Source organism: Mobula hypostoma, chromosome 9 (genome assembly GCF_963921235.1).
Source record: "Mobula hypostoma chromosome 9, sMobHyp1.1, whole genome shotgun sequence".
NCBI classification, from domain to species: Eukaryota; Metazoa; Chordata; class Chondrichthyes; order Myliobatiformes; family Myliobatidae; genus Mobula; species Mobula hypostoma.
Window position 1 is genome coordinate 137,896,489 of NC_086105.1, and position 23,017 is coordinate 137,919,505.

The 23,017-nt window shown below is 42.0% G+C and overlaps 1 pseudogene; it reads right to left on the reverse strand.

Annotated features, from left to right (window-relative positions):
• Positions 1–3,558: 3,558 nt before the first annotated feature.
• On the reverse strand, positions 3,559–3,970 carry LOC134351401 (small ribosomal subunit protein uS9-like; annotated as a pseudogene).
• Between the last annotated feature and the right edge of the window lie 19,047 nt (positions 3,971–23,017).

Genomic DNA, 23,017 nt, shown 5'->3' on the forward strand with positions numbered 1-23,017 from the left:
TTAACCCCAGCAGGATTCATGAACAACACACAGCTCAACCATCAATGACGTTTATTTCTTTATTTGGGAAATATTACTCTCTCAGTTGTCTACGTGTCAGTAATAATATGCACAAGTATAAAATAATACTCAGAAACACTTGCAGCCAATATTGACGCATTTTGGAGGACAACGGTATCAAAATAGTGGGAAATAATGTAAATTTACCTCTAAGTGGTTTAGTATGTTTGACTGGCGTCTCAACAGCAACATAAGCGTTTTCTGTCTTTTATGAAATAAACAGAATCAAACCCGTCCCTCCAGAGTGTGAAATGATGCTGAATGAGTGCTGCTATGTTTGTGACTTGAAGATTGCGGGACTCTGCCTTGAATGCAGAAGATTGTGCTGCTCCAGTGACTTTAGTGTCAAAATCTAGGCCAACTCTCCAGTGCACCACTGATTGCCAGCTAAGATAAGAAGAAAAGCAGGAGTCAGCTACTGAGATTAGCTATTGAATATGATCATGGCTGGCACAGACAAAATGCTGGAGGAACTCAGCAAGTCAGGAAGCATCTATGGAAAGAAAGGAAAAAGGATTATCCCTTCTCTTCTCCTCCCGTACCCTCATGACCTCAAAGTTCAAACTTCAAAGTAAATTCTATTATCAAAGTTAATATACGTTACCATACACCACCCAGCGACTCATTTTCCTGTGGGCATTCTCAATTAATCTATAGAACAACAGCTATATCGGAATCAATGAAATGCCGCCCAGTTAGGGCTTTCAATCAGAGTACAGAAGACAACAAGCTGTGCAAACGCAAAAAGAAGAAACTATAATATAAATAAATAAGTAATAAGTATCAAGAACATGAGATGAAGAGTCCCTAAAAGTAGATGTGGGAACATTTCAATGGTGGGACAAGTGAAGTTGAGTGAAGTTATCCCCTTTGGTTCAAGAGCATATTAACAAGATAGTCAGAACAATTGTCTACAGCCCACAGAACGTCGCCGAATATTGCCGGCACCGTTTTGCCTGACCATCTCCTGGCTTTGGCTTCCCCACCTCCTTCTCTTTATTCCCTGGATCCACTGTCCTGATTGAGGAACAAGAAGTGGTTATGTAAGGAAGCAATTATTCAAGAATACAGTGCCTTAATTTGAATAAAATCAGATTTAGTGCTTGAACAGAGATTTAAGCACAAGGCTACTAAACAGCTTCCTCCCACAGGCAGTCAGACTGCTAAATAGCTGCTCTACCTGACTCTGCTTTGGACACCTTTAACTTGCACTGGACACTTAAAACTGATTTTAACTGGTATGTGGCTGTTGTGTTTTACTATTTATTGTTATCTTCATTATTTAGTGTTGCGTTTGTTATGTTATGATTGCACTGCCCCTGAGAAACGCTGTCTCATTCTGCCCTGCAGAGCTGATGTATGGTTAGAACTGCAATAAAGTTTTTTGCATCTTTGAATCTTCATGGATTTTGGCCACATTCTCAGCATATCAGTTTGAATATTACTAGAAAAAGTTATAACGGAATTGCAAACAATAAAATCGGAAGGAAGTTCCTGGTCTATTGCAGGATGAAGAAGAGATTAATTAATGAGTTGCATTGTGATGAGACTGAAGAGAGCTGGACTATGCACATTAATACTCATGCCCTTCTACAGATGTACAGCAGGCAGCTTCCTAACATGCTGCACCACTGCAGGTTACAGAAACTGCACTGTGACGGACAGGAGGGCTCTACAATGGGTACTCAAAACAGCCCAACACATCACTAGCAACAACTCACCTGCCATCGACGACATATATGCAGAAGCGTGCCGGGAAAATGTCAGCAATAACGTGAAGAGTCCCACCCACCCTGCTCACCAGGGAAGAGGCTACGTAGCATCCCGTGCCAGGACCACCAGACTTAAACACAGGTAGACTGTACTGTGCTAACAACTGGGATTTCTTGGGCAGAGTAGTTACAATGCCCACCTGTGATTCATCTGGATTGGATGCTTGTTATGTAATATATGTGTGAGCAAGCATCTATCATCTCACCTTTTATATATCTATTAGCTGATTGTGAAGGACCATGTCCAGATCTGTCCATCTTGTTAAACTGGAAGACACAGTTGTCACTACACTTGATTCACACTTATGGATGAACATCACCCCTCCCAGATTTACCTACAGGGCAGGGGGAGGCCTCAGCTACACAACTGGCTTCGGTTGAACCCCCACCCCACATCCTGAGGCTCCTAATATCCCCATAAGATAAAGATCAAAATCTTCCCCACCAATGAGCACATCTGCCACAAGTTGCCACAAGAAAGCAGCATCCATCATCAAGGACCCCTGCCAATCAGGCCGTGCTCTCTTCTCACTGCTGCCATCAAGAAGGGGGCACAGGAGCCTTGGGTCCCACACCACCAGTTTCAGGAACATTTACTACCCTACAACAACCAGCATGGACAACTTCACTCACCTCAGCTCTGAACTGATTCCACAACCCAAGGATTCTGCAGCTCATGTTCTCAGTATTATTTATTTACTTATTTTTGTATTTGTCTAGTCTGTCTTCTTTACAACATTGGTTGTCTGTCTTTGTGTGCAGTTTTTGTTTTCATTGAAACGATTGCGTTTCTTTGTTCTACTGTGAATGCCTGCAAGAAAATGAATCTCAAGTTGGCATATGGTGGTATATATACACACATACTTCTATAGTAAATTTATTTTGACCTTGTCTTTAATATGGAGCAAAATGGGGTTAACAGCGTGCCAGGAATCTAGTTATTCTCATTGTCTTGAGTGTGAGGTGTTATCACCAACTTACATTCTTTTCCCCATTTGATATTGGTGAATCTCAGATTCTACTGACAATTCTTGTTCACATCCACCATTTTCTCAGTATGTACCACAAACGCGGGCAAAGCCGGTGAGGCAAAGGTCTACCTTTAACTGAAGGCAATGATTGGTATTCGTCAAAATGAAGAAAAGTGCACCAGATTTTTATCACACAACATAATGGCTATGATTGCAGTAAGATATCGATTCCACGAGCAAAATGCCTGATGTTATGACCCAGAGAGTGGGAAGCAAACCGTTGCCATGGAAATTGAAATGGAACAGAATACACAATGCAATCCACCAGACAAAATGTAAGAAAAAATAAAGCTGCTTGAACGTACAATCGGAAGTTGAACACATTGCTGACACAGGGATAACCAACTGTACAGCGGAGATATGAAAGCCGCTAATTTTATCCCAAATGTCCACTAGAACCTTCGGCAAATTCCTGGAAATGAGAGCGTTTAACAATAGAATTCTGTTATCTCAAATTTCAAGAATGCGCTTGGGGATATAAAAATTAAGAGCAACACTAAGTAGGGAAATATTTTAATCATTTAAGGCCCTCCTCTGGATACAAAGATTGTTACCCAATATCCCTTCTCAACTTGCTTTTATTCCTAAGGCATCACAGGCAAGGACAAACTACAAGCTATAGAATGCATGGTGGGCATTTTTTTTTGCTGTGTGACAGTTAGATATTTGTTTGCCACAAACCAAAATAAAACATTTTAACGGTAAGATTTCTGGTAACATACTCGGGCAGCAGGGCCACCGAATTTCTTGGCCTGACAATGACGAGGATCAGCAACCAGCAGAGTCCTGTCGCACCGTATGAGAATGTCCTTCATCTCCTTCTGGATGGCTTCCTACCCATTTCTGGTAGTAAGCCACCAATTTAGAAATGGATTGATAGATAGCATAGATTTGAGCTACGTGACCGTGAACTCTGACATCAATACCCATAAATCCTTCTTCATCCAACAGCAGAACTAGTTCCGACAGATTGTACTGCAAAGTCATTGGCACAATATGGTACAGAGATCTGCCATTCACTTTGAAGAGGCCATTTCCTCTTTTGCAATGGGCTGTTTTCTTCCACACAAAAGCCTGAACAGATTGCAAAGGTCCTTTAGCAGGCATGTTCTTGAACCACTGTGGCCCAGTGAGTAAAAGTGGCACCACTGCTCATGCTAAGGTTTTTGAGTCAGTCCTGATGAACATCAATAATTGTATGGACTGGGATCTGGATAAGGGCAATTTGTGTGACTGGACTGCTACTACCCATGGGTTTCCAAAGCTCTCTGCCTCTTGTTTCTTGTAATATACACTCAGTGGCCACTTTATTAGGTACACCTGTATGTACACTTGCTCGTTAATGCAAATATCTAATCAACCAGTCATATGGCAGTAACTCAATGCATATGTTCGAGAGATTCAGTTGTTGTTCAGACCAAACATCAGAATGGGGAAGAAATGTGATCTAAGTGACTTTGACCATGAAATGATTGTTGGTGCCAGACAGGGTGGTTTGAGTATCTCGGAAACTGCCAATCTTATAGGATTTTCACAAACAATAGTCTCTAGAGTTTACAGAGAATGGCACTAGAAAACAAAAAACACCTGGTGATCAGCAGTTCCATGGGCAAAAATGCTTTGTTAATGAGAGAGGTCCCAGGAGATTGGCCAGACTGGGTCAGCTGACAGGAAGACACAGTAACTCAAATAACTATATGGAAGTTATTTGTGTGTGTGCAGAAGAGCATCTCTGAATGCACAACACATCAAACATTGAAGTAGATGGGCTTCAGCAGCAGAAGACCATGAACATACACTCAACGACCACATTATTAGTAGCGGAGGTACTTAATAAAGTGGCTACTGAGTGTATATTAACATACTGGCCACATATATTGGGGGCTTGATAAAGAACGTGATACAAAAATTAACTGGCAGTAATTAAACAAGCTTTAGACTACAGGAAGATATTGGAGATCTCGTCAGTTGGCTAGAAAATTGTGAACAGTAACAAGGCAATAGAAATCCACAGACCCTTAAAGGCAGCAAGTATCCATTTAGGAACATTGAGTTTATCAGCGTCAGGTAAACCCTCTTTAGCACAGATGTGGTCATAAGCTGGTATCAAGATCTCTCTGTATCATTTTTTCCCAACAGCCATTTTTTAAAGTAATCCTCACCTTGACAACTTTGGTCTGCACCGTTAAACCAACGTGTCCTCTGTTCTGTCCACCCTATTCCTCTCTCTGCAATTTAATACATGCTGGTTGTGTCAATTCTCCACTGCTAGTGAATGGTCCTTTTCCTGAAATGTTAATCTCAGTCCCCATTCAGCTGACTCAGACTGGTCTGTTGACTATTCCCACTATTCCCGGCTTTGTATCCCTAATGGTGATTGGATGGTTAATAAGATGGTTTAAAAATCAGATACGGTGTTTTCATTTATTACTTGAGACACAGAATATGGGTGAAAGGAGGCCATGTCAATATGTCATGTTTATTGGCTCTGGACTTTAGAAGAATGAAGGGTGGTCTCAATGAAACCTAACAAATATTGAAAGAATATTGACGTGGAGAGGATGTTTCCTATAGTGGGGAAGTGTAGTTCCAGATGGCACAACCTCAGAATAAAAGGATGTCCCTTTAGAAAGGAGATGAGGAGGGATTTCATTAGCCAGATGGTGGTGAATCTGTGGAATTTGTTGCCACAAATGGCTGTGCAGGCCAAGTCACTGGATAGATTTAAAGCAGAGGTTAATTGATTCTTGATTAGTAAGGGTATCAAAGATTACAGAGAGAAAGCAGAAGAATGTGGTTGAAAAGGCTAATAAATCAGCCATGATTGAATGGCAGAGAAGACTAAATGGGCCAAATGGCCTAATGCTACTCCTCTGCCTTATGGTCTGATCGTCTTATAGAGATCGCTGTTCAGATAATGTGTACAGTTCAGTCACCACGTTATAAGAAAGGTTAGTAAATTTTCAATGAGATCATTATCTCATTGTTGTCGGTGGTGCACAGATTGGCCTCTACACCATAATGGCAGTGACATCTTTAATATACACCCAGTGGACACCTTATTAAGTATATCCTGTACCTCATAAAATGGCCACTAAGTAATATTTGTGATCTTCTGCTGCTGTAGCCCATCCACTTCAACGTTCGACACGTTGTGTGTTCAGAGGTGCTCTTCTGCACACCACTGTTTTAATGAGTTACTGCCACCTTCCTGTCAGCTTGAAACAGTCTGGCTATTGTCCTCTGACAACTCTCATTAACAAAGTATTTCCACCCACAGAACTGCAGCTCACTGGATGTTCTTTTTTGTTTTTCACACCATTTTCTGTAAACTCTAGAGACTATTGTGATTGATAATCCCAGGAGATCAGCAGTTTCTGAGATACTCAAACCACCCTGTCTGACACCAACAATTATTGCACAGTCAAAGTCACTTCGATCACATTTCTCCCCCATTCTGGTGTTTGGTCTGAACAACAACTGAATCTCATGACCACACCTGCATGCTTTTCTGCATTGAGTTGCTGCCACATGATTGTCTTTTGTACACTGGCTGGACACCCAAGCTGGTGTGGTCTTTCATTGATGCTGTCATGGTTATAATTCTGTACATTTATTGAGTATGCCTTCAGGAAAATGAATTTATGGTTACATATATGTACTTTGATAGTACATTTACTTTGAACTTTGATTTGCATTAATGAGCAGGTGTACCTAATAAAGTGGCCACTGAATGTATATTACTGGAAGCAAAAGACAGAGAACTTTGGAAACCCACAGGTAGCAGCAGTCCAGTCACAAAAATAACCTTATCCTGATCCCAGTCCAGACATTTATTGATGTTCATCAGGACGAGCTCAAAAGTCCTTAGCATCAGCAGTGGTACCACCTTCACTCGGTTAGTCTCAGTGGTGCAAGAACGTGTCTGCTAAACGACCTTTGCAATCGGTTCAGGTTCATGTGCAAAAGAAAACTGCTGTTGCCCATTGTAAAAGTGAAAATGGCCTCAAAGTGAATAGTAAGTGTGTGGGTGCCAAAAGTATGGCAATACTTGTGGGCTGCCCCAGCACAATCTCCGTTGATTTGATTTGATACAAACAACACATTTCACTGTTTGTTTTAATATACATGTGACAAATAAAGGTAATCTTTAATCTTTGGTGTCGTTCAATCTGACACTCTGACTTTCTTTGAAACAAAGTATATTATGAGGATTTGAGAAGCTTGAACTCAACGTCAATAAGACCAAAGAATTGTTAGTGGACTTTAGGAAGGTGATGTCGCAAGAAAACAGATCAATCCTCATTGGGGTGGAAAGGGTGAGCAGTTTCAAATTCCTGGGTGCAAAATATCAGAAGGTATTTCCTGGGTCCACCATACTGATGTAGTCACAATGAAGGTATGATGTGACAGCGGCTATATTTCATCAGGAGTTTGAGGAGACTTGGTTTGGCACCAAAGACTCTCGCAAGTTTCTACAGACGTACTGTGGAGAGCATTCTGGGTGGCTGCAACACCATCTGGTGTGGAGGCACAAATGCACAGGATTGGAAGAGGCTTCTGAGGGTTGTAGATTCAGTCAGCTCCATCACGGGCACAACCCTCTCCTCCGTCAAGGAGATCTTCCAAAGGCAGTGCCTCATGAAAGTGGTATCGCTCATTAAGGATCCTCATCATCTGGGACTTGCCCTTTTCTCACTACTACCCTTGGGAAGGAATAACAGGAGCCTGAAGACCCAAACTCAGTGACTTAGGAACAGTTTCTTCTCCTCTTACATCAGTCTTCAGAATAGACTATGAACCAATGAACGCTATCTTGCTATTCTTCTTTCACAATTCGTTCATTTAATTTTATTCTTGTTATTTTGTTGTTAAGCCTAACACCTGTACTGGGGCAGAGGTTGCTGTTAAGCCCATCACCACAACTGGGGCATGGGCTGCCGACAGCTTCGCACCCGAGTCCTCTGTCCTGGGACATTCTTTCACGTTGCCCGCAGGTACAGCCCAACTTCTATCCTTCCTCTCCCAGGGATGAGGTTTTTGGAGCTACTGTTAGTGATTCTGTAGCTCCCGGTTTTTACGGGGTGGGGTTGCTAGCACTATGCCCAACCCTCCTCTCTTCGCAACCATGCTTGGGGCAGTCCATGGCATGGTTAGTTACTTCTATTGTAATTGTAACTTGCAGTAATTTGTTGTGCCTGCACTTTGCTGCTTCCACAAGATAGCACATTTTGTGACAAATGCCAGCGACAATAAGTTTAATCCTGATCTAGAAAAGCTTTGGAAACCAGACAGCCATGGATAGTGTGACAGGCAATGGCTAACAGTTAAGACAGTATTACATGATTTGCAGCAAGTACATATTCCTTTAAGGCACAAGGATACAAGGGTAAATGTCGTCAAACCATGCACTGGAAGGGAAAGTAAAGATATCATCTGATCTAAGGAAAAGTTCCCAGAAAAATAAAGCTGTAAGCCTAAGAATTACAAGTGCTTTTAGAATTCAACAAAGCATGAACAAGAATTGCTGAAGAGACGGAAAATAGAATGTGAAAGAAAAGCATAACAGCAGACTGTAAGGGCTTCAATAAGTTTGTAAGATGATAAAAATCATCAAGGATAAATGTGGGCCCCTTACACAAAGGCGAAGGACGATTTATAATGGGGTAAGGAAATGACAAAGGACGTTTTGTCTATCTTCTCAGAGAAAGACAGAGCCTCTGCGTCCAAGGATGCAGAGCAAACAAGGAAGTAAAATACAGTGTTAAAAATGAAGAGCTGCAGGAGAAACTAATGAGAACATCTATGGAGGGAAATGGACAGGACAGACAAAAGCACACGAGATTCTGCAGAGGCAGGAAATCCAGAACAACACCTACAAAGTGCTGGAGGAACTTAAAGTCAGGTAGCAATCAATGGAGAGGAGTAAATAGTCGACAGTTCAGGCCAAAACATGGTTCTCGCAAGTTGTTTCTTGGCCTGAAACATCGACTGTTTACTCCCCTACATTGATGCTGCCTGACTTGTTGAGTTCCTCCAGCATTTTGTGTGTGTTGCTTAGAACATACAAGAATCTTGTTGATTTGAGACATTAAGCATTTCCGTTTCATTATCATATGTGGACCAGATTGGTTTAGGGTCAAAGGAGGGATGGGAACTAAATGCTAATATTGCCAATGAAGTCCATTTTCAGAGAGGAAATAGTTGAGAAAACAGACCTACTTTATGTTTATTAAATAAAGCAACGTATTCGTAATTTTGAGAGATATCTTCAATAAACATCATTCTCATACTCTGAAGCAGTGTCATTGAAGTGTGATATATTCAGTACTGTACAGTACCACAACAACAACAGTCTTATATAAAGAGCAACTTAAAAAAACCTGAATCACTAACTTTAATTCATCTGAAATGTTTATTCATTTACTCTCTGCACATATAATACAACCTGTATTCATTTATTCTCTGCACATATAACACAGACTTCCAATCTGCACCCTGTAAGGCATGAAAATGCCTGACGCAGGCCTCTCATGGTCTGAGTCGATGTTCCCCTCCCGTATTAAAGCCTGTTAATTTGAAGACAATTATGGTCCAGAACACATCCTTCCTGCAATAGAGTACCATTGAATAGCAAGCAATATACCGGGGCCACACACACAAAATGCTGGAGGACGTCAGCAGGTTAGGCATTGGACCATGGAAGAAAGGGAAGGAGGAGGGAAACCAGACAGAGGGGATGAGCAGGTGACCAGTAGAGATGAGGTGAGAGGGGAGACGGAATAGGGAATGGAAAAAGAGAGAAAGGGAATAGGGAAAGTTGTCAGAAGTTAGAGAAATCAATGTTCATGCAATCAGGTTGGAAGCTACACAGCCAGACTAAGAGGTTTTGCTCCTCCAACATGAGTGTGGCCTCATGGTGGCAGTAGAGCAGGCCATGGACTAACACGTCAGAATGGGAGAACCTCAGCAGGTCAAGCAGCATCTGTGGAGAGTGACAGGAACTGACAGTGTTTCGGGTTGTTTCAAAGTTTCAGACTTAATGCAGGGTTTCACTCTGAAACGTTGACAATCTCTTCGCACCCCCCCCCCGCCCCCACAGATGTTGCTCGACCTGCTGGGTTCCTCCAGCAGATTGTTTGCTGCTCTGGATTCCAGCAACTGGAGTCACCGAGGACTTCACTTGGTCTGTACATACCAGCTGTATGGTGAAAAAAAGCACAACAGTGTCTCTTTTACCTCTGACGGTTGAAGAAGTTTGGCATGAATCCCCAAATCCCAAGGACTTTCTACAGGGGCACAATTGAGTGCATCCTGACTGGCTGTATCACCGTTTGGTATGGGAACTGTACTTCCCTCAATCGCAGGACTCTGAAAAGGGTGGTGCGGACAGTCCAGCGCATCTGTGGATGTGAACTTCCCACTACTCAGGTCATTTATTCAGTATTCAGGAAACAATACCGCAGCATAAAAGCCAGGATCAACGGGCTCCAGGACGGCTTCTTCCACCAGGCCATCAGACTGATGAACTCATGCTAACACAATTGTACTTCTAAGCTATATTGACTGTTCTGTTGTATATCTTACTGCATATACTATTTATTACAAATTACTATAATTTGCACATTGCATATTCAGATGGCGGTGTAACGTAAAGATTTTTACTCCTCACTATGCGAAGAATGTAAGAAATAAAGTCAATTCAATTCAATTCAATTCCTGTATCTCTATTGTACCCTGAGATATTTCACATCCACTTGAAAGAGCAGGCAGGATCCCAATTTAACCCCTCTTCAAGAAATGTTTACCTCTAACACTTATTACCGGTATGGAAGCGTAGTGGTTAGAACAGCGCTTTACTGTACCAGTGACCCAGGTTCAATTCCCACCGCTGCCTGTAAGGAGTTTGTACGTTCTCCCCGTGACTGTGTGGGTTTCCTCTGGCCTACTCCCACAGTCCAAAGATGTACCAGTTGGTAGGTTAATTGGTCATTGCAAATTGTCCAGGGATTAGGAACGGATTAAAGTCAGGGGGCTGCAGGTTGGAGGCTTCACAACTGGAATAAGAGGTGTTGCTCCTCCTACACGAGTGCAGCCTCAGGGTGGCAGTATAGAGAAAGCCATGGACCATCATGTTGGAATGGGAAGACCTCAGAAGGTTAAGCAACATCCATGGGGAGTGACAGAAATTGTCAAAGTTTTGGCTGTTTCAAATTTTCAGACAAGATGCAGGGTTTCAATCTGAAATGTTGGCAATTCCTTTATCCCCACCTCCCCCCCCCCCCCACGGAAGTAGCTCGAAGGGTCAGAAGGGCCTATTCTACACGGTATGCCATTAAATAAATAAACTCCATTGGAGAGCTAAATCTGTGTACAGGAGAGGAACTTGAACCCAATCTCAGAAACAAAGACACAACCAGCAGAGCTACTGCTGACACCTGCGCCAATGATCCATTTTCATTAAGATCACAGATAACCCGGGGGAAAAAAGGCAGCGTTGTTACAGGCAAAGCACGAAAGGTCAAAAGAAAATGGCTGATCGAAACAGCAGCTGCACGAAGATGAATTATTGGCATAAACTTCTTGTATTTTTATCTCGTTTCTCCCATCTGTGCACAGCATCAAAATGCCAACATTAAGCTGGCTTTAAACAAGGAAACAAGCAAGGAATAAGGCTCAACATTTAAAAGAGCAAGTCGCAAAGGGTTTACAAAGGTCTCACTGGGTGAAATAGGTCAAACTAATTATTTACACTTTATGTAATGTTAATCAGGAGGAATACATCACCATATATCTCATGTCCTCATTTTGGAAATGATAACCTTTCGCTTATGATTAAAGTGTTGCCAAGCTCTAAAACAATACTTAACTCCCATGAGGTGCTGATAAAGTCACAGGAAGCTGGGATAATTATCTATATTCAGAGAAAAGTCATTCTTTCTGTATAATTAATAGCACAAACACCGGCGAGCTTCCCAAAGGATGCTTCTGCTGAAAATCAAAACAGAGCATTCAAGTGAAACTCTGCATCTGTCAGGGCTTAAAGTCAGGGGTTGTGTCTCCATCTGAACAGCAAGTTGTTATTAACAGATGACTGAAGGAAATGTTTCATCAATTAAGATGGCAATAAAGGTTATGAAAAATATTGCAGCAACCCACTGGCATTGAGACATTCTGAGCCTCTGTCAATATACACAAGGTATGATAAAGCTAAGTGTGACATGCAGATTTAGTTATCATCATGATCCACAGATACTGACAAGAGAGATTCATAGGATTAGAGCAGTACAGGTCCTTTGGCCCACAACGTTGTGCTGACCTTCAGATGGTAGATGGGTGACCACCACCAGGAGAAATAAGGGGAGTAAGCAGTCAGCTCCCCTGGTGGCCATTTCCCTCAGCAACAAGTATACCCCTTTGGATACGGCTGGGGGTGAGGGGAATGACCCATCAGTGATCAGCAGCAGCAGTCAGATCTCACGTGGTCCGTACGTACTGGCCGTGTGGTGAAAAAAGCACAACAGCATCTCTTTCACCTCAGACGGTTGAAGAAGTTCAGTATGGGCCCCCAAATCCTAAGAACTTCCTAGAGGGGCAAAATTGAGAGCATCCTGACTGGCTGCATCACTGCCTGGCATGGGAACTGCACTTCCCTCCATCGCAGGACTCTGTAGAGAGTGGTGCGGACAGCCCAGCGCATCTGTAGATATGAACTTCCCACTATTCAGGACATTTACAAAGAGAGGAGCGTAAAAATGCCCAAAGGATCATTGGGGATCTGAGTCACCCCACCACAATCTGTTCCAGCTACTACCATCTGGGAAATGGTACCGCAGCATAATAGCCAGGACCAACAGGCTCTGGGACAGCTTCTTCCACCAAGCCATCAGACTGATTAATTCATGCTGACACAACTGTATTTCTATGTTATGTTGACTATCCTGTTGTACATACTATTTATTATAAATTACTATAAATTGCACATTGCACATTTAGACAGAGACGTAACATGAAGATTTTTACTCCTCGTGTATACTAAGGATATAAGTAATAAAGTCAATTCAATTCAATTCAGTGTCTCTGAGGCTCAGCAGGGAAGTGGAAAGTCGGGCAGAGCAGTAGTGATAGGAGACTCGATAGTTAGGGGGATGGACATCAGATTCGGTGGCCAGAACAGAGAACGCAGGATGGTGTGCTGCCTCCCAGGTGCTAGGGTCCAGGATGTCACAAGGTAGCTGCAGAGGCTTCTCAGGAGGGTGGGTGAACAGCCAGAGGTTCTGGTTCACATTTGCACCAATGACGCGGGTAGAATAGTGGAAGAAGTCCTCCGCAGTAAGCATAGGGAGTTATCGAACACTCTGAAGAGTAGGAACTTCAAGATAGCCATCTCTGGATTACTCCCAGAACCACATGCTAGTCAGGGCTGGCATAGGATGGTAGTTCAGATGAATGAGTGGCTGAGGAAACGGTGCAGGGGGCAGGGTTTCAGATTTCTGGATCACTGGGAGGTATGACCTTTACAAAAAGGATGAGTTGCACCTGAAGCCAAGGGGGAATCACTATCCTTGTGGGCAGGTTTGCTAGAGAGGGTTTAAAGTAAACCCTCCAGAGTGATGAGAACTGGCATAATAGGGCTGAGGATGGGGCAGTTGGTATATAAGTCAGTGCTGTGTGTAGTGAGACTGCAGGGAAGGACAGGCAGATGGGAGGCCAGAACTGCAGTCAGTGGGATGGATTAAAATGTAACAAGGGGACAAAATTGAAAAGGGTGATGAATACAGGAGTGACGGTGTTATATATGGAATGCACACAATATATGGAATAAGGAAGATGATCTTGTAGTGCAGTTCGAGATTCACAGGTATGACATTATGGACATAACTGAGACATGGCTAGAAGAAGATCATAGTTGAGAGCTTCACATCCAAGGATACACCTTGTATTGAAAGGACAGTTAGGTAGACAGAGGGAATGGGATGGTCCTGTTGGCAAAAAAAAATGAAATCAAATCCTGAGAAGAGGTGATAGAGCATCAGAAGGTGAAGAATCCTTATAGGTAGAGTTAAAAAACTGCAAGGGTAAAAAGAGACTGATGGGAGTTATATAAACCAAAGCCAGAATGTGGAATATGAATTTCAAATTAAATTAGAAAAAGCATGCAATAAGGACAATTTTATAATCATCATGAGGGGTTTCAGTATGCAAGTAGATCAGTAAAATTAAGTTGCTGCTGGAATCCAAGAAATGGAATTTGTAAATTGCCTACATGATGGATTTTTAGAGCAGCTTGTGTTCAAGCCCACTAGGGGAAGGCAATTCTGGATTGAAGGGTGCTGGCTCGAAGGGTCGAATGGCCTACTCCTGCACCTATTGTCTATTGTCTATTGACTGGGTGCTGTGTAGTGAACCATATTTGATTAGGGAGCCTAAGAAAAAGGAACCCTCAGGAGTCAGCGATTCACCTTGCTGTTTGAGAGGGAGAAAATAAAGTCAGATATATCAGAAAATTATAGTGGAGTAAATTACAGGCACATGAGAGAGGAGCTGACCAATTTGATTGGAAGGGGACACTAGCAGGGATGACAGCAGAAAAGCATTGGCTGGAGTTTTAGGGGACATTTCAAAAGAGAGAGTGAGGCAACCATGGCTGACAAGGGAAGTCAAAGAGAGCATAAAAGTCAAAAAAAAAGAGCATATAGTAGAACAAATGTTTATGCAAAGTTAGAGGATTGAGATACTTATTGATCCCAAAGGAAATTACAGTGTCACAGTAGTATTACAAGTGCATAAATATGCAAACATTAGAAGAGAAGTAAGAAAGAATTTTTAAAAAGTTATATAAAGCCTAACAGGAAGGGGTCACCACTTCTTCAGCTACCTGGCCGAGGAGAAGAATGACCTCACATAGTGCTCTTTGGAGCAGCGGAGTGGTCTAAGTCTATTACTAAAAGTGCTCCCCTGTTCAGCCAAGGTAGCATGCAGAGAGTGAGAAACATTGTTCAGAATTGTCATGATGCTCCGTAGGGTTCTTTGTTTTGCCACAACCTCCAGTGTGTCCAGTTTGACTCCTGCAACAGAGCCAGTCTTTCTAATCAGTTTATCGAGCCTGTTGACATCACCCATGTTGATGCCATTGCCCCAGCACATCACCACATAGGAGATTGTACTGGTGACAACAGACTGGTAGAACATGTGAAGGGAGAGTCCTGCTTACTCTAAAGGTCCTCAGTCTCCTCAGGAAGTAGAGGCAACTCTGGCCCTTCTTGTACACAGCTCCATTCAAGTCTGCAATACAGGTGCACCCCCACGTCCTCACCCTCAATAGTAACGGGGGGCAGTGTAGCTTTAATCTTCCTAAAGTCCATTACCATCTCCTTTGTCTTACTGATGTTGAACTACAGATGATTCAGCTTGCACCATTTGACAAAGTCCTCCACCAGGGCCCTGTATTCATCCTCCCATCCTCCATTTATACACACAGCTATTGCTGAGTCATCAGAGATTTCTGCAGGTGACATGACTCAGTGTTGTATCTAAAGTCCAAGGTATACAGGGTGAACAGGAAGGGAGACAATACAGTCCCCTGTGGGGTCCCAGTGCAGCTTACAGCTATGACACACAACCCTGAAGCTGCAGAAACTGTGGTCTGCCTGTCAGATAGTCCATTATTCAGAATACAATGGAAATATTAAAAAGCAACTAATAAAAACATATGGAGAGAAAAGATGAAATAAGAAGGTAAGCCAGCCAATAATATCAAAGAGGATACCAAAGGTTTATTCAGATATATAAGGAGTAAAAGAGAGGTGAAAGTGGATATTGGACAGCTGGAAAATGACGTGGGAGCGGTATGGTGCCTATAAAAGTATTCACCCCCCCCCACCCCGCCCCAGAAGCTTTTATGTCTTATTGTTTTCCAACATTGAACCACAGTGGATTTAATTTGGCTTTTTTAACACTGATCAACAGAAAAAGACTCTTTCATGTGAAAATGAAAACAAATTTCTACAAATTGGTCTGAATTTATTACAATTATTAAGCACAAAATAATTGCATAAGTAAGTAATAACTGCAAGTCAGTATTTAGTAGATGCACCTTTGCCAGCAATTACTGCCTTGAGTCTGTGTGGATAGGTCTCTATCAGCTTTGCACATCTGGACACTGCCATGTTTCCCCATTCTTCTTTACAAAACTGCTCAAGCTCTGTCAGATTGCATGGGGATCATGAGTGAACAGTCCTTTTCAAGTCCACCCACAAATTCTCAATTGGATTGAGGTCTGGACTTTGACTTGGCCACTCCTGGACATTAACTTTGTTGTTATTAAGCCTTTCCTGTGTAGGTTTAGCTCTTTGCTGGGGTCATTGACTTGCTGGAACAGTAAGTCATAGTTCTCTTGAAGACTACATCAGGTTTTCCTCCAGGATTTCCCTGTATTTTGCTGCATTCATTTTATCCTCTACCTTCACAAGTCTTCCAGGGCCTGCTGCAGTGAAACATCCCCACAGCATGATGAAGCCACCACCATGTTTCACGATAGGAATGGTGTGATTTTGATGATGTGAGGTGTTTGGCTAATGCCAAAGATAGCATTTAGTCTGATGGCCAAAAAGCTCAATTTTGGTTTCATCAAACCATAGAACCTTCTAGCTGACTTCAGAGTCTCCTACATGCCTCCTGGCAAACTCTAGCTGAGATTTCATGTGAATTTTCTTCAACTGTGGCTTTCTCTTTGCCACTCTCCCACAAAGCTGCATCTGGTGAAGCACCCGGGCAACAATTGCTGTGTGCACTGTCTCTCACACCTCAGCCACTGAAGCTTATAACTCCTCATAGGTCCCCTGGTGGTCTCCCTCACTAGTCCCCTTCTTGCACAGTCACTCATTTTTTGAGGACGGCCTGTTTTAGCTACTGAAAGCTTAAAACTCCATCTATTTGCCCACTGTTCGACCTTATTAATCACTTATTGCATCCTATATACAGTTAAATTGATTTCTATCACTGATCCATAAAGTTCCATCATCTGTAAAAAGTGATTTACCCACCCCAGTACCTATCTCAGAGAGAATATCATTAATATAATAGTAGTTGGACCTTCCAGATACAAGTATATTTTACTTCAATCAATTGAAACACCTTGACTGCACAGGGGTGATCTCCATTTAATTAATTATGTGATTTCAAAAACCAATTGACCGCACCAGTGATGATTTGATGTGTCATATTAAAGGGGGTGAATGCTTATGCAATCAATCATTTTCTGTTTTATATTTGTGATTAATTTGGATCACTTTGTAGAGATCTGTTTTCACTTTGACATGAAGGAGCCTTTTTGTGTTGATCAGTGTCAAAAAAAGCCAAATTAAATCCACCGTGACTCAATGTTGTAAAACAATAAAACGTGAAAACTTCTAAGGAGGAGTGAATACTTTTTATAGTCAGTGTACTAATGGGGCTAAAAATGTACTTTGCATCTGTCTTCACTGTGGAAGACACCAACAGTATGACAGAAATTCAAGAGTATCGGGGCAGAGTCAAGCGTACTTGCTATTTCTAAGGAGAAGGTGCTTGGGAAGCTGAAAGATCAGATGTGCGATATAAAGTTTTTCAGATATATAAAGTGTAAAGAGAGGCGAGAATAGATATCGGACCTCTGGGAAATAACACTATAGAGGGAGTAAAGGGGGACAAGGAAAGAGCAGATGAACTGAATAAGTATTTTGCATCAGTCTTCACTGTAGAAGACACTAGTAGGATGCAGGAAGTTTGAGAGTGTCAAGAGACAGAAGTGTGTGAAGTTGTCATTACTAGGGAGAAGGTGCTTCAGAAACTGAAAGGTCTGAAGGTAGATAAATAACCTGAACCAAATAGCCTACACCCCAAGCTTAAGAAAGAGATGGCTAAAAAGATAGTAGAGGCATTAGTAACGATCTTTCAAGAATCAATAGGTTCTGGCATGGTTCAAAATGACTGAAAAATTACAAATGTTATCACTGCACTTTTTAAAAATGGAGGGTGGCAGAATAAAGGAGATTATAGGCCAGTTAGCCTGACTTCAATGATTGCAACTTTCTTGGAGTCCATTAAGGATGAGGTTTTGGGGTACTTGGAGGCATATGACATTGTCCTAGGCCAAAGTTAGCATGGTTTCCTTAAGGGGAAATCTTGCCTGACAAATCTGTTGGAATTCTTTGTGGAAATAAAAGGTAGGAGAGACAAAGGAGACAAAGGGATGTTGTTTCCTTGGATTTTCAGAAGGACTTTGATAAGGTGCAGCACATGAGGCTGATTAATAAGATAAGAGCCCATGGTATTACAGGAAAGATGCTAGAATGGAGGCAAAGAGTTGGATTAAAGGGGACAAATTCTGGTTGGCTGAGGGTGATTAGCGGTATTCTGTCAGGTTCAGTGTTGGAACCACTTCTTTTCACATCACAATTCAACAATGTGGATGATGGAATTGATGGCTTTGTGGTCACATTTGCAGATGATACTGAGATAGGAGGAGGGGCAGGTAGTGTTGGGGAAGCAGGGTGTCTGTAGAAGGAATTAGACAGATTGGGAGAATAGACAAAGAAGTAGCAGATGGAATAGAGTGTAGGAAGTATACAGCAATGCACTTTAGTAAAAGGAGTAAACTGTTTTCTAAATGGGGAACAAATTCAAAAATCAGAGGAGCAAAGTGACTTGAAGTCCTTGTGAGAATTCCGTAAAGGTTAACTTTTAGGTTGAGCTGGTTGGAAGGAAGGTAAAAGAAATGTTAGCAATCATTTCAAGAGGACTAGAATATGAGAGTAATGATGTGATGCTGAGACTTCATAAGACATTGGTCAGACTGCACGTGGAGTGTTGTGAGTTGTTTGGGGCCCTTTATCTAAGTAAAGATGGGCTATCATTAGAGACGGTCCAGGCAAGGTTCACAAGAATGATCCTAGGAATGAGTAATTTAACATATGAAGAGAATTTGATGGCTCTGGGCCTGTATTTGCTGGTGTTTAGAAGAATGGGGGGAGATCACATTGAAACCTATTGAGAGGGCAAGATAGAGTGGATGTAGAGAGGATGTTTCCTATAGTGGGGGAGTCTAGGACCAGAGGGCACAGTCTCAAAATTGAGAGAAATCGATTCAGAACAGAAATGAGAAGGAATTTCTTTAACCAAAGAATCTGTGGAATTTATTATCACAGAAGGCTGTGGAGGCCAAGACATTTTGTATATTTAAAGGGGAGGTCACTAGGTTCCTGGCTAGTCAGGGCATCAAATGTTACAGGGAGAAAGCAGGAGAACGGGGTTGAGAGGGACAATAAATCAGCCATGATGGAATGACAGAGAAGATTTGATGGACTGAGTGGACTAATTTGTTCCTATGTCTTATGTTCTTATGACGGACCCTGCTTACTTGTGGTTTCTAAGTGTATGACTACAGTATATTCGGCTAGCAGCACTCAGTGGCCACTTTATTAAGTACACATGGTCATTAATGCAAATATCTAATCAGCCAATCATGTGTCAGCAACACACTGGATAAAAGCATGCAGACATGGTCAAGAGGTTCAGTTGTTGTTCAGATCAAACTTTGGAATGGGGAAGAAATGTGTTCTAAGTAACTTTGACCATGGAGTGACTGTTAGTTCCAGACAGGGTGGTTTGAGTATCTCAGAAAGTGCCGATCTCCTGGGATTTTCACACACAACAAGTCTCTAGAATTTACAGAGAATGGGGCAAAAAACAAAAACACATCCAGTGACTGGCAGTATTGTGGGCAAAAGCACCTTGTTAATGAGAGAGGTCAGAGGAGAAAGGCCAGACTGGTTCAAGCTGACAGGAAGGTGATAGGAACTCAAATTACTACACATTACAACAGTGGTGTGCAGAAGAGCATCTCTAAATCCACAGCACATCAAGGTACAGCAGTAGGAAACCATGAACATACACTCAGTGGCCTCTTTATTGGGTACAGGAGGTACATAATGAATTGGCCACTGAGAGTTTTTCACAAAAGTTGCCTTTCATTGTTGTTTATCTGTAGGGGACTCATAATGGGCTTTTGAGGTAATTCATTGCAGACATAGAATAGATTTGAATAACTCCATTGAATCCGAGAAAGAAATACTTTCAGGAATTAGTTTCCATTTTTTTTACATTTTAGAACTGCTAAAGTAATTATGAACTCCTTGAAGCTTCTGTGAAATAATTATGTTCTAAGCGGTACAGGAAGCTACTTACTTTCAGAACACATTATTTCATGTTGACCATAGTGAAGAGCAATCTAATCACTCAAGAGAAACTGACAGCTTGACTCAATATCCTCACCAAAAGTTGTAGGAGACAAAGGAGGGTACTCGATGGGCCGAATTACCTAATTCTGCTCCTGTTTCTTATGGTCGCATGGGAATTTAGCAAAATAATTACTTTTGTAAAATCCCAACATAACAGGCACAAAATGCTGGAAGAATTCAGCAAGTCAGGCAGCATCAATGGAAAGTTGATTTTTCGGGTCAAGGCCCTTCATCAGGAGTGGCAAAAAAGGGGACAGAAATCAGAATAAGAAGGGGGATGGGGTAAGATTACAAGCTGAAAGGTGATTTGTGAAACCAAGTGAGGGGGAGGTTGGTGTGGGGGTTTGGGGGGGGAAATGAACAATTTTCGGCAGCCCATAGAACATTGCCAGTGATCGCTGGCGCCACCTAGTCACCTGAAGTGAGAAGCTGGGAGATGATAGGTGGTAAAGGTAAAGTGCTGAAGAAGAAGGAATCTGATAGGAGGAGAGAGTGGACCATGGGAGAAAGGGAAGGATAAAGGCCCCAGAGGGAAGTGCTAGGCAGGTGAGGAGAAGGGGTGAGAGGGGAGCCCTCTGCAGAAGCTTTTTGAATAAACCATTATTTTGCACATTACAAGTTTCATTTATGGAGGAAAGAACCAAATTGTCTTCTGGATATTGATTTTGAATGATTGAACTTCAAATGAAAAATGGAGACAAATTGAACAGTAACGCAGGGTCAACAACTTAGAGTGGGACAAGCAGAGTTATAAACATGGTTTGCTGATGGAGGATTTTAACTAAGCTCTGGCTGTAGAGAATTAATACAATAACATGAAATGAATTAAAGTTGTTCTTTGATTATTTGTAGTATTGCAACTATATTTACTGTATTTTGGCTGCGTGCATCTTCAAAAAGCAGACATGCTACTTTATTTAGAAAGCTCTATGCTACTCTAATGTTTTGGCTGCTGATGCCTGAAGCATAAATGAAACTAGAAGGCTGGAACACAGAAGGACAATAAACAATTCCTCCGCTTTCTGGCTGAAATTGGAGCTAAAATGAATTCTGTCCTTCACGTTCGAGTTTCCAATGGCAACAAATTATTTTCAGGAAACTACTGACAGTTTGGCTATCTCAATTTTGAGGAGCCAAATGGCTGTGTGACCAAGGCGCTGAAGTGGGCAATCAGCTTTTTGAAGCTTAACAATGAATGAGCTGAATATTAAAAAGAACAAAGCACCAAGTTTTGCCAGCATTTAACTAAATAGCCATAGGCAACACAGAGAGAAGTGTTTCTCTCTCACAGCTTCAGTGACCAGGGTTTGACTTGGTGCTATTTGTGTAGATTTTGAAGGCACCTTCTGTGACTACAATGGTTTGCACCTGGTGCTCCAATTTCAAAAAGTTCAAAAGTAAAGGATTGTAAGAGGTTTGTATGTGCTCCCCATGAATGGTGTGGGATTCCACCAGTTGCTCCAGTTCTCTCCAACAGTCCAAAGGAGTTCTGGTTAGTGTGTTAATTGGACATTGTAGATTGTCCTGTGATTAGGCTAGTGTTAAAGAGGTGGGTTGCTGGGTGGCGCAGCTGGTAAGGCCGGAAAGGCTGTTCCACGCTGGATCGCTAAACAAATAAATGAAGTTATTATCAGAGTATGTATACGGTATGTCATGCATATCCTACCCTGAGATTCATTTTCCTGTGGGCATGCACAGTAGATACAAAGAAATGCAATAGAATCAATGAAAAACCACTCACAAAGACAGACAAACAAATTGATGGAGGAAAGAAATCACCGTTGTCTGCGCGTGACATTCACGAGTTACGTCAAGGGATGGACAGGCAAAGGTTCTGAAGAGCTTATTAGAACTTATCAGATTAAAGACAGATGGAAGACCGTGATCGTTCATGTCATACGACACAGAACATTATGATGATGATGATGATGATGATGTTTAGTTACAATAACAGTAAGTTAAAAGTAGTGTCCATGGGTTCATGGACCATTCAGAAATCTGATGGCAGAGAGGAAGAACCTGTTACTAAAATGTTGAGAGTGTTTCTTGCTTGAAACATCCAGTGTGCACTCAGAGGTGAAGCAATGTGCATGAAACTGTATGTGATGAACTGTATTAGTCACTTCACATTCGATAAGGATATTTATTGAATGGCTTCAGCTGGACCATATTTTACTCAGGACCTTCAGCCCACCCAGAGCATTTGTCTGTCGTGTTCACCAATATTACTTCCAGTTCTGGGTGAACCACCCACAGTGAACACTGAGAACTGAAGTTCTTTATTATGCACACACATAATAACAAATCTTCCCCCTTTGAAGAAAACAAACACAATAATAAGTCCTCATAAACCTTCAAAACACAATAATGCTTTCCAACAAAGATGTTTACATTATCTTCAATTGTAATTAGCAAATACAGGCCCTTATTCAATCCTCCACTCTCAATCCATCTCTGTGGTGGCTTAATGATCCCTTTTGGACTGCTACTTGTTTCCACAAATGTTTTGCTTTCACTTGCTGCATTAATACCAGTGTCATTTGAGAACTCTGATCTAAGTGTTCATTTCTTTCACATCCTTCTGCCAAGATTCTATCTGTTCATCTCTGTTCTTGTTCTTGCTGTGTGACCATAATTTTCTCTAAGTGCATCATAATGGAGCTCGGACTACATCCATATGATCAGTGAGTCTATGCATGAGTCCCAACTGAGTCTGCCTCTATTCACAGAGCTCCTACTGGTGGCTGAGAATCATAGACAGCAACTTCTCCTGTTGGTCTGTGCTGGCCTGCTGCAGTGCTTTGACCTTAGGGTCAGTGTGCTCACCCTGGTTTCCTTTCATTTTTCCATTTCAACGTCGAAGATGACTGTGGAG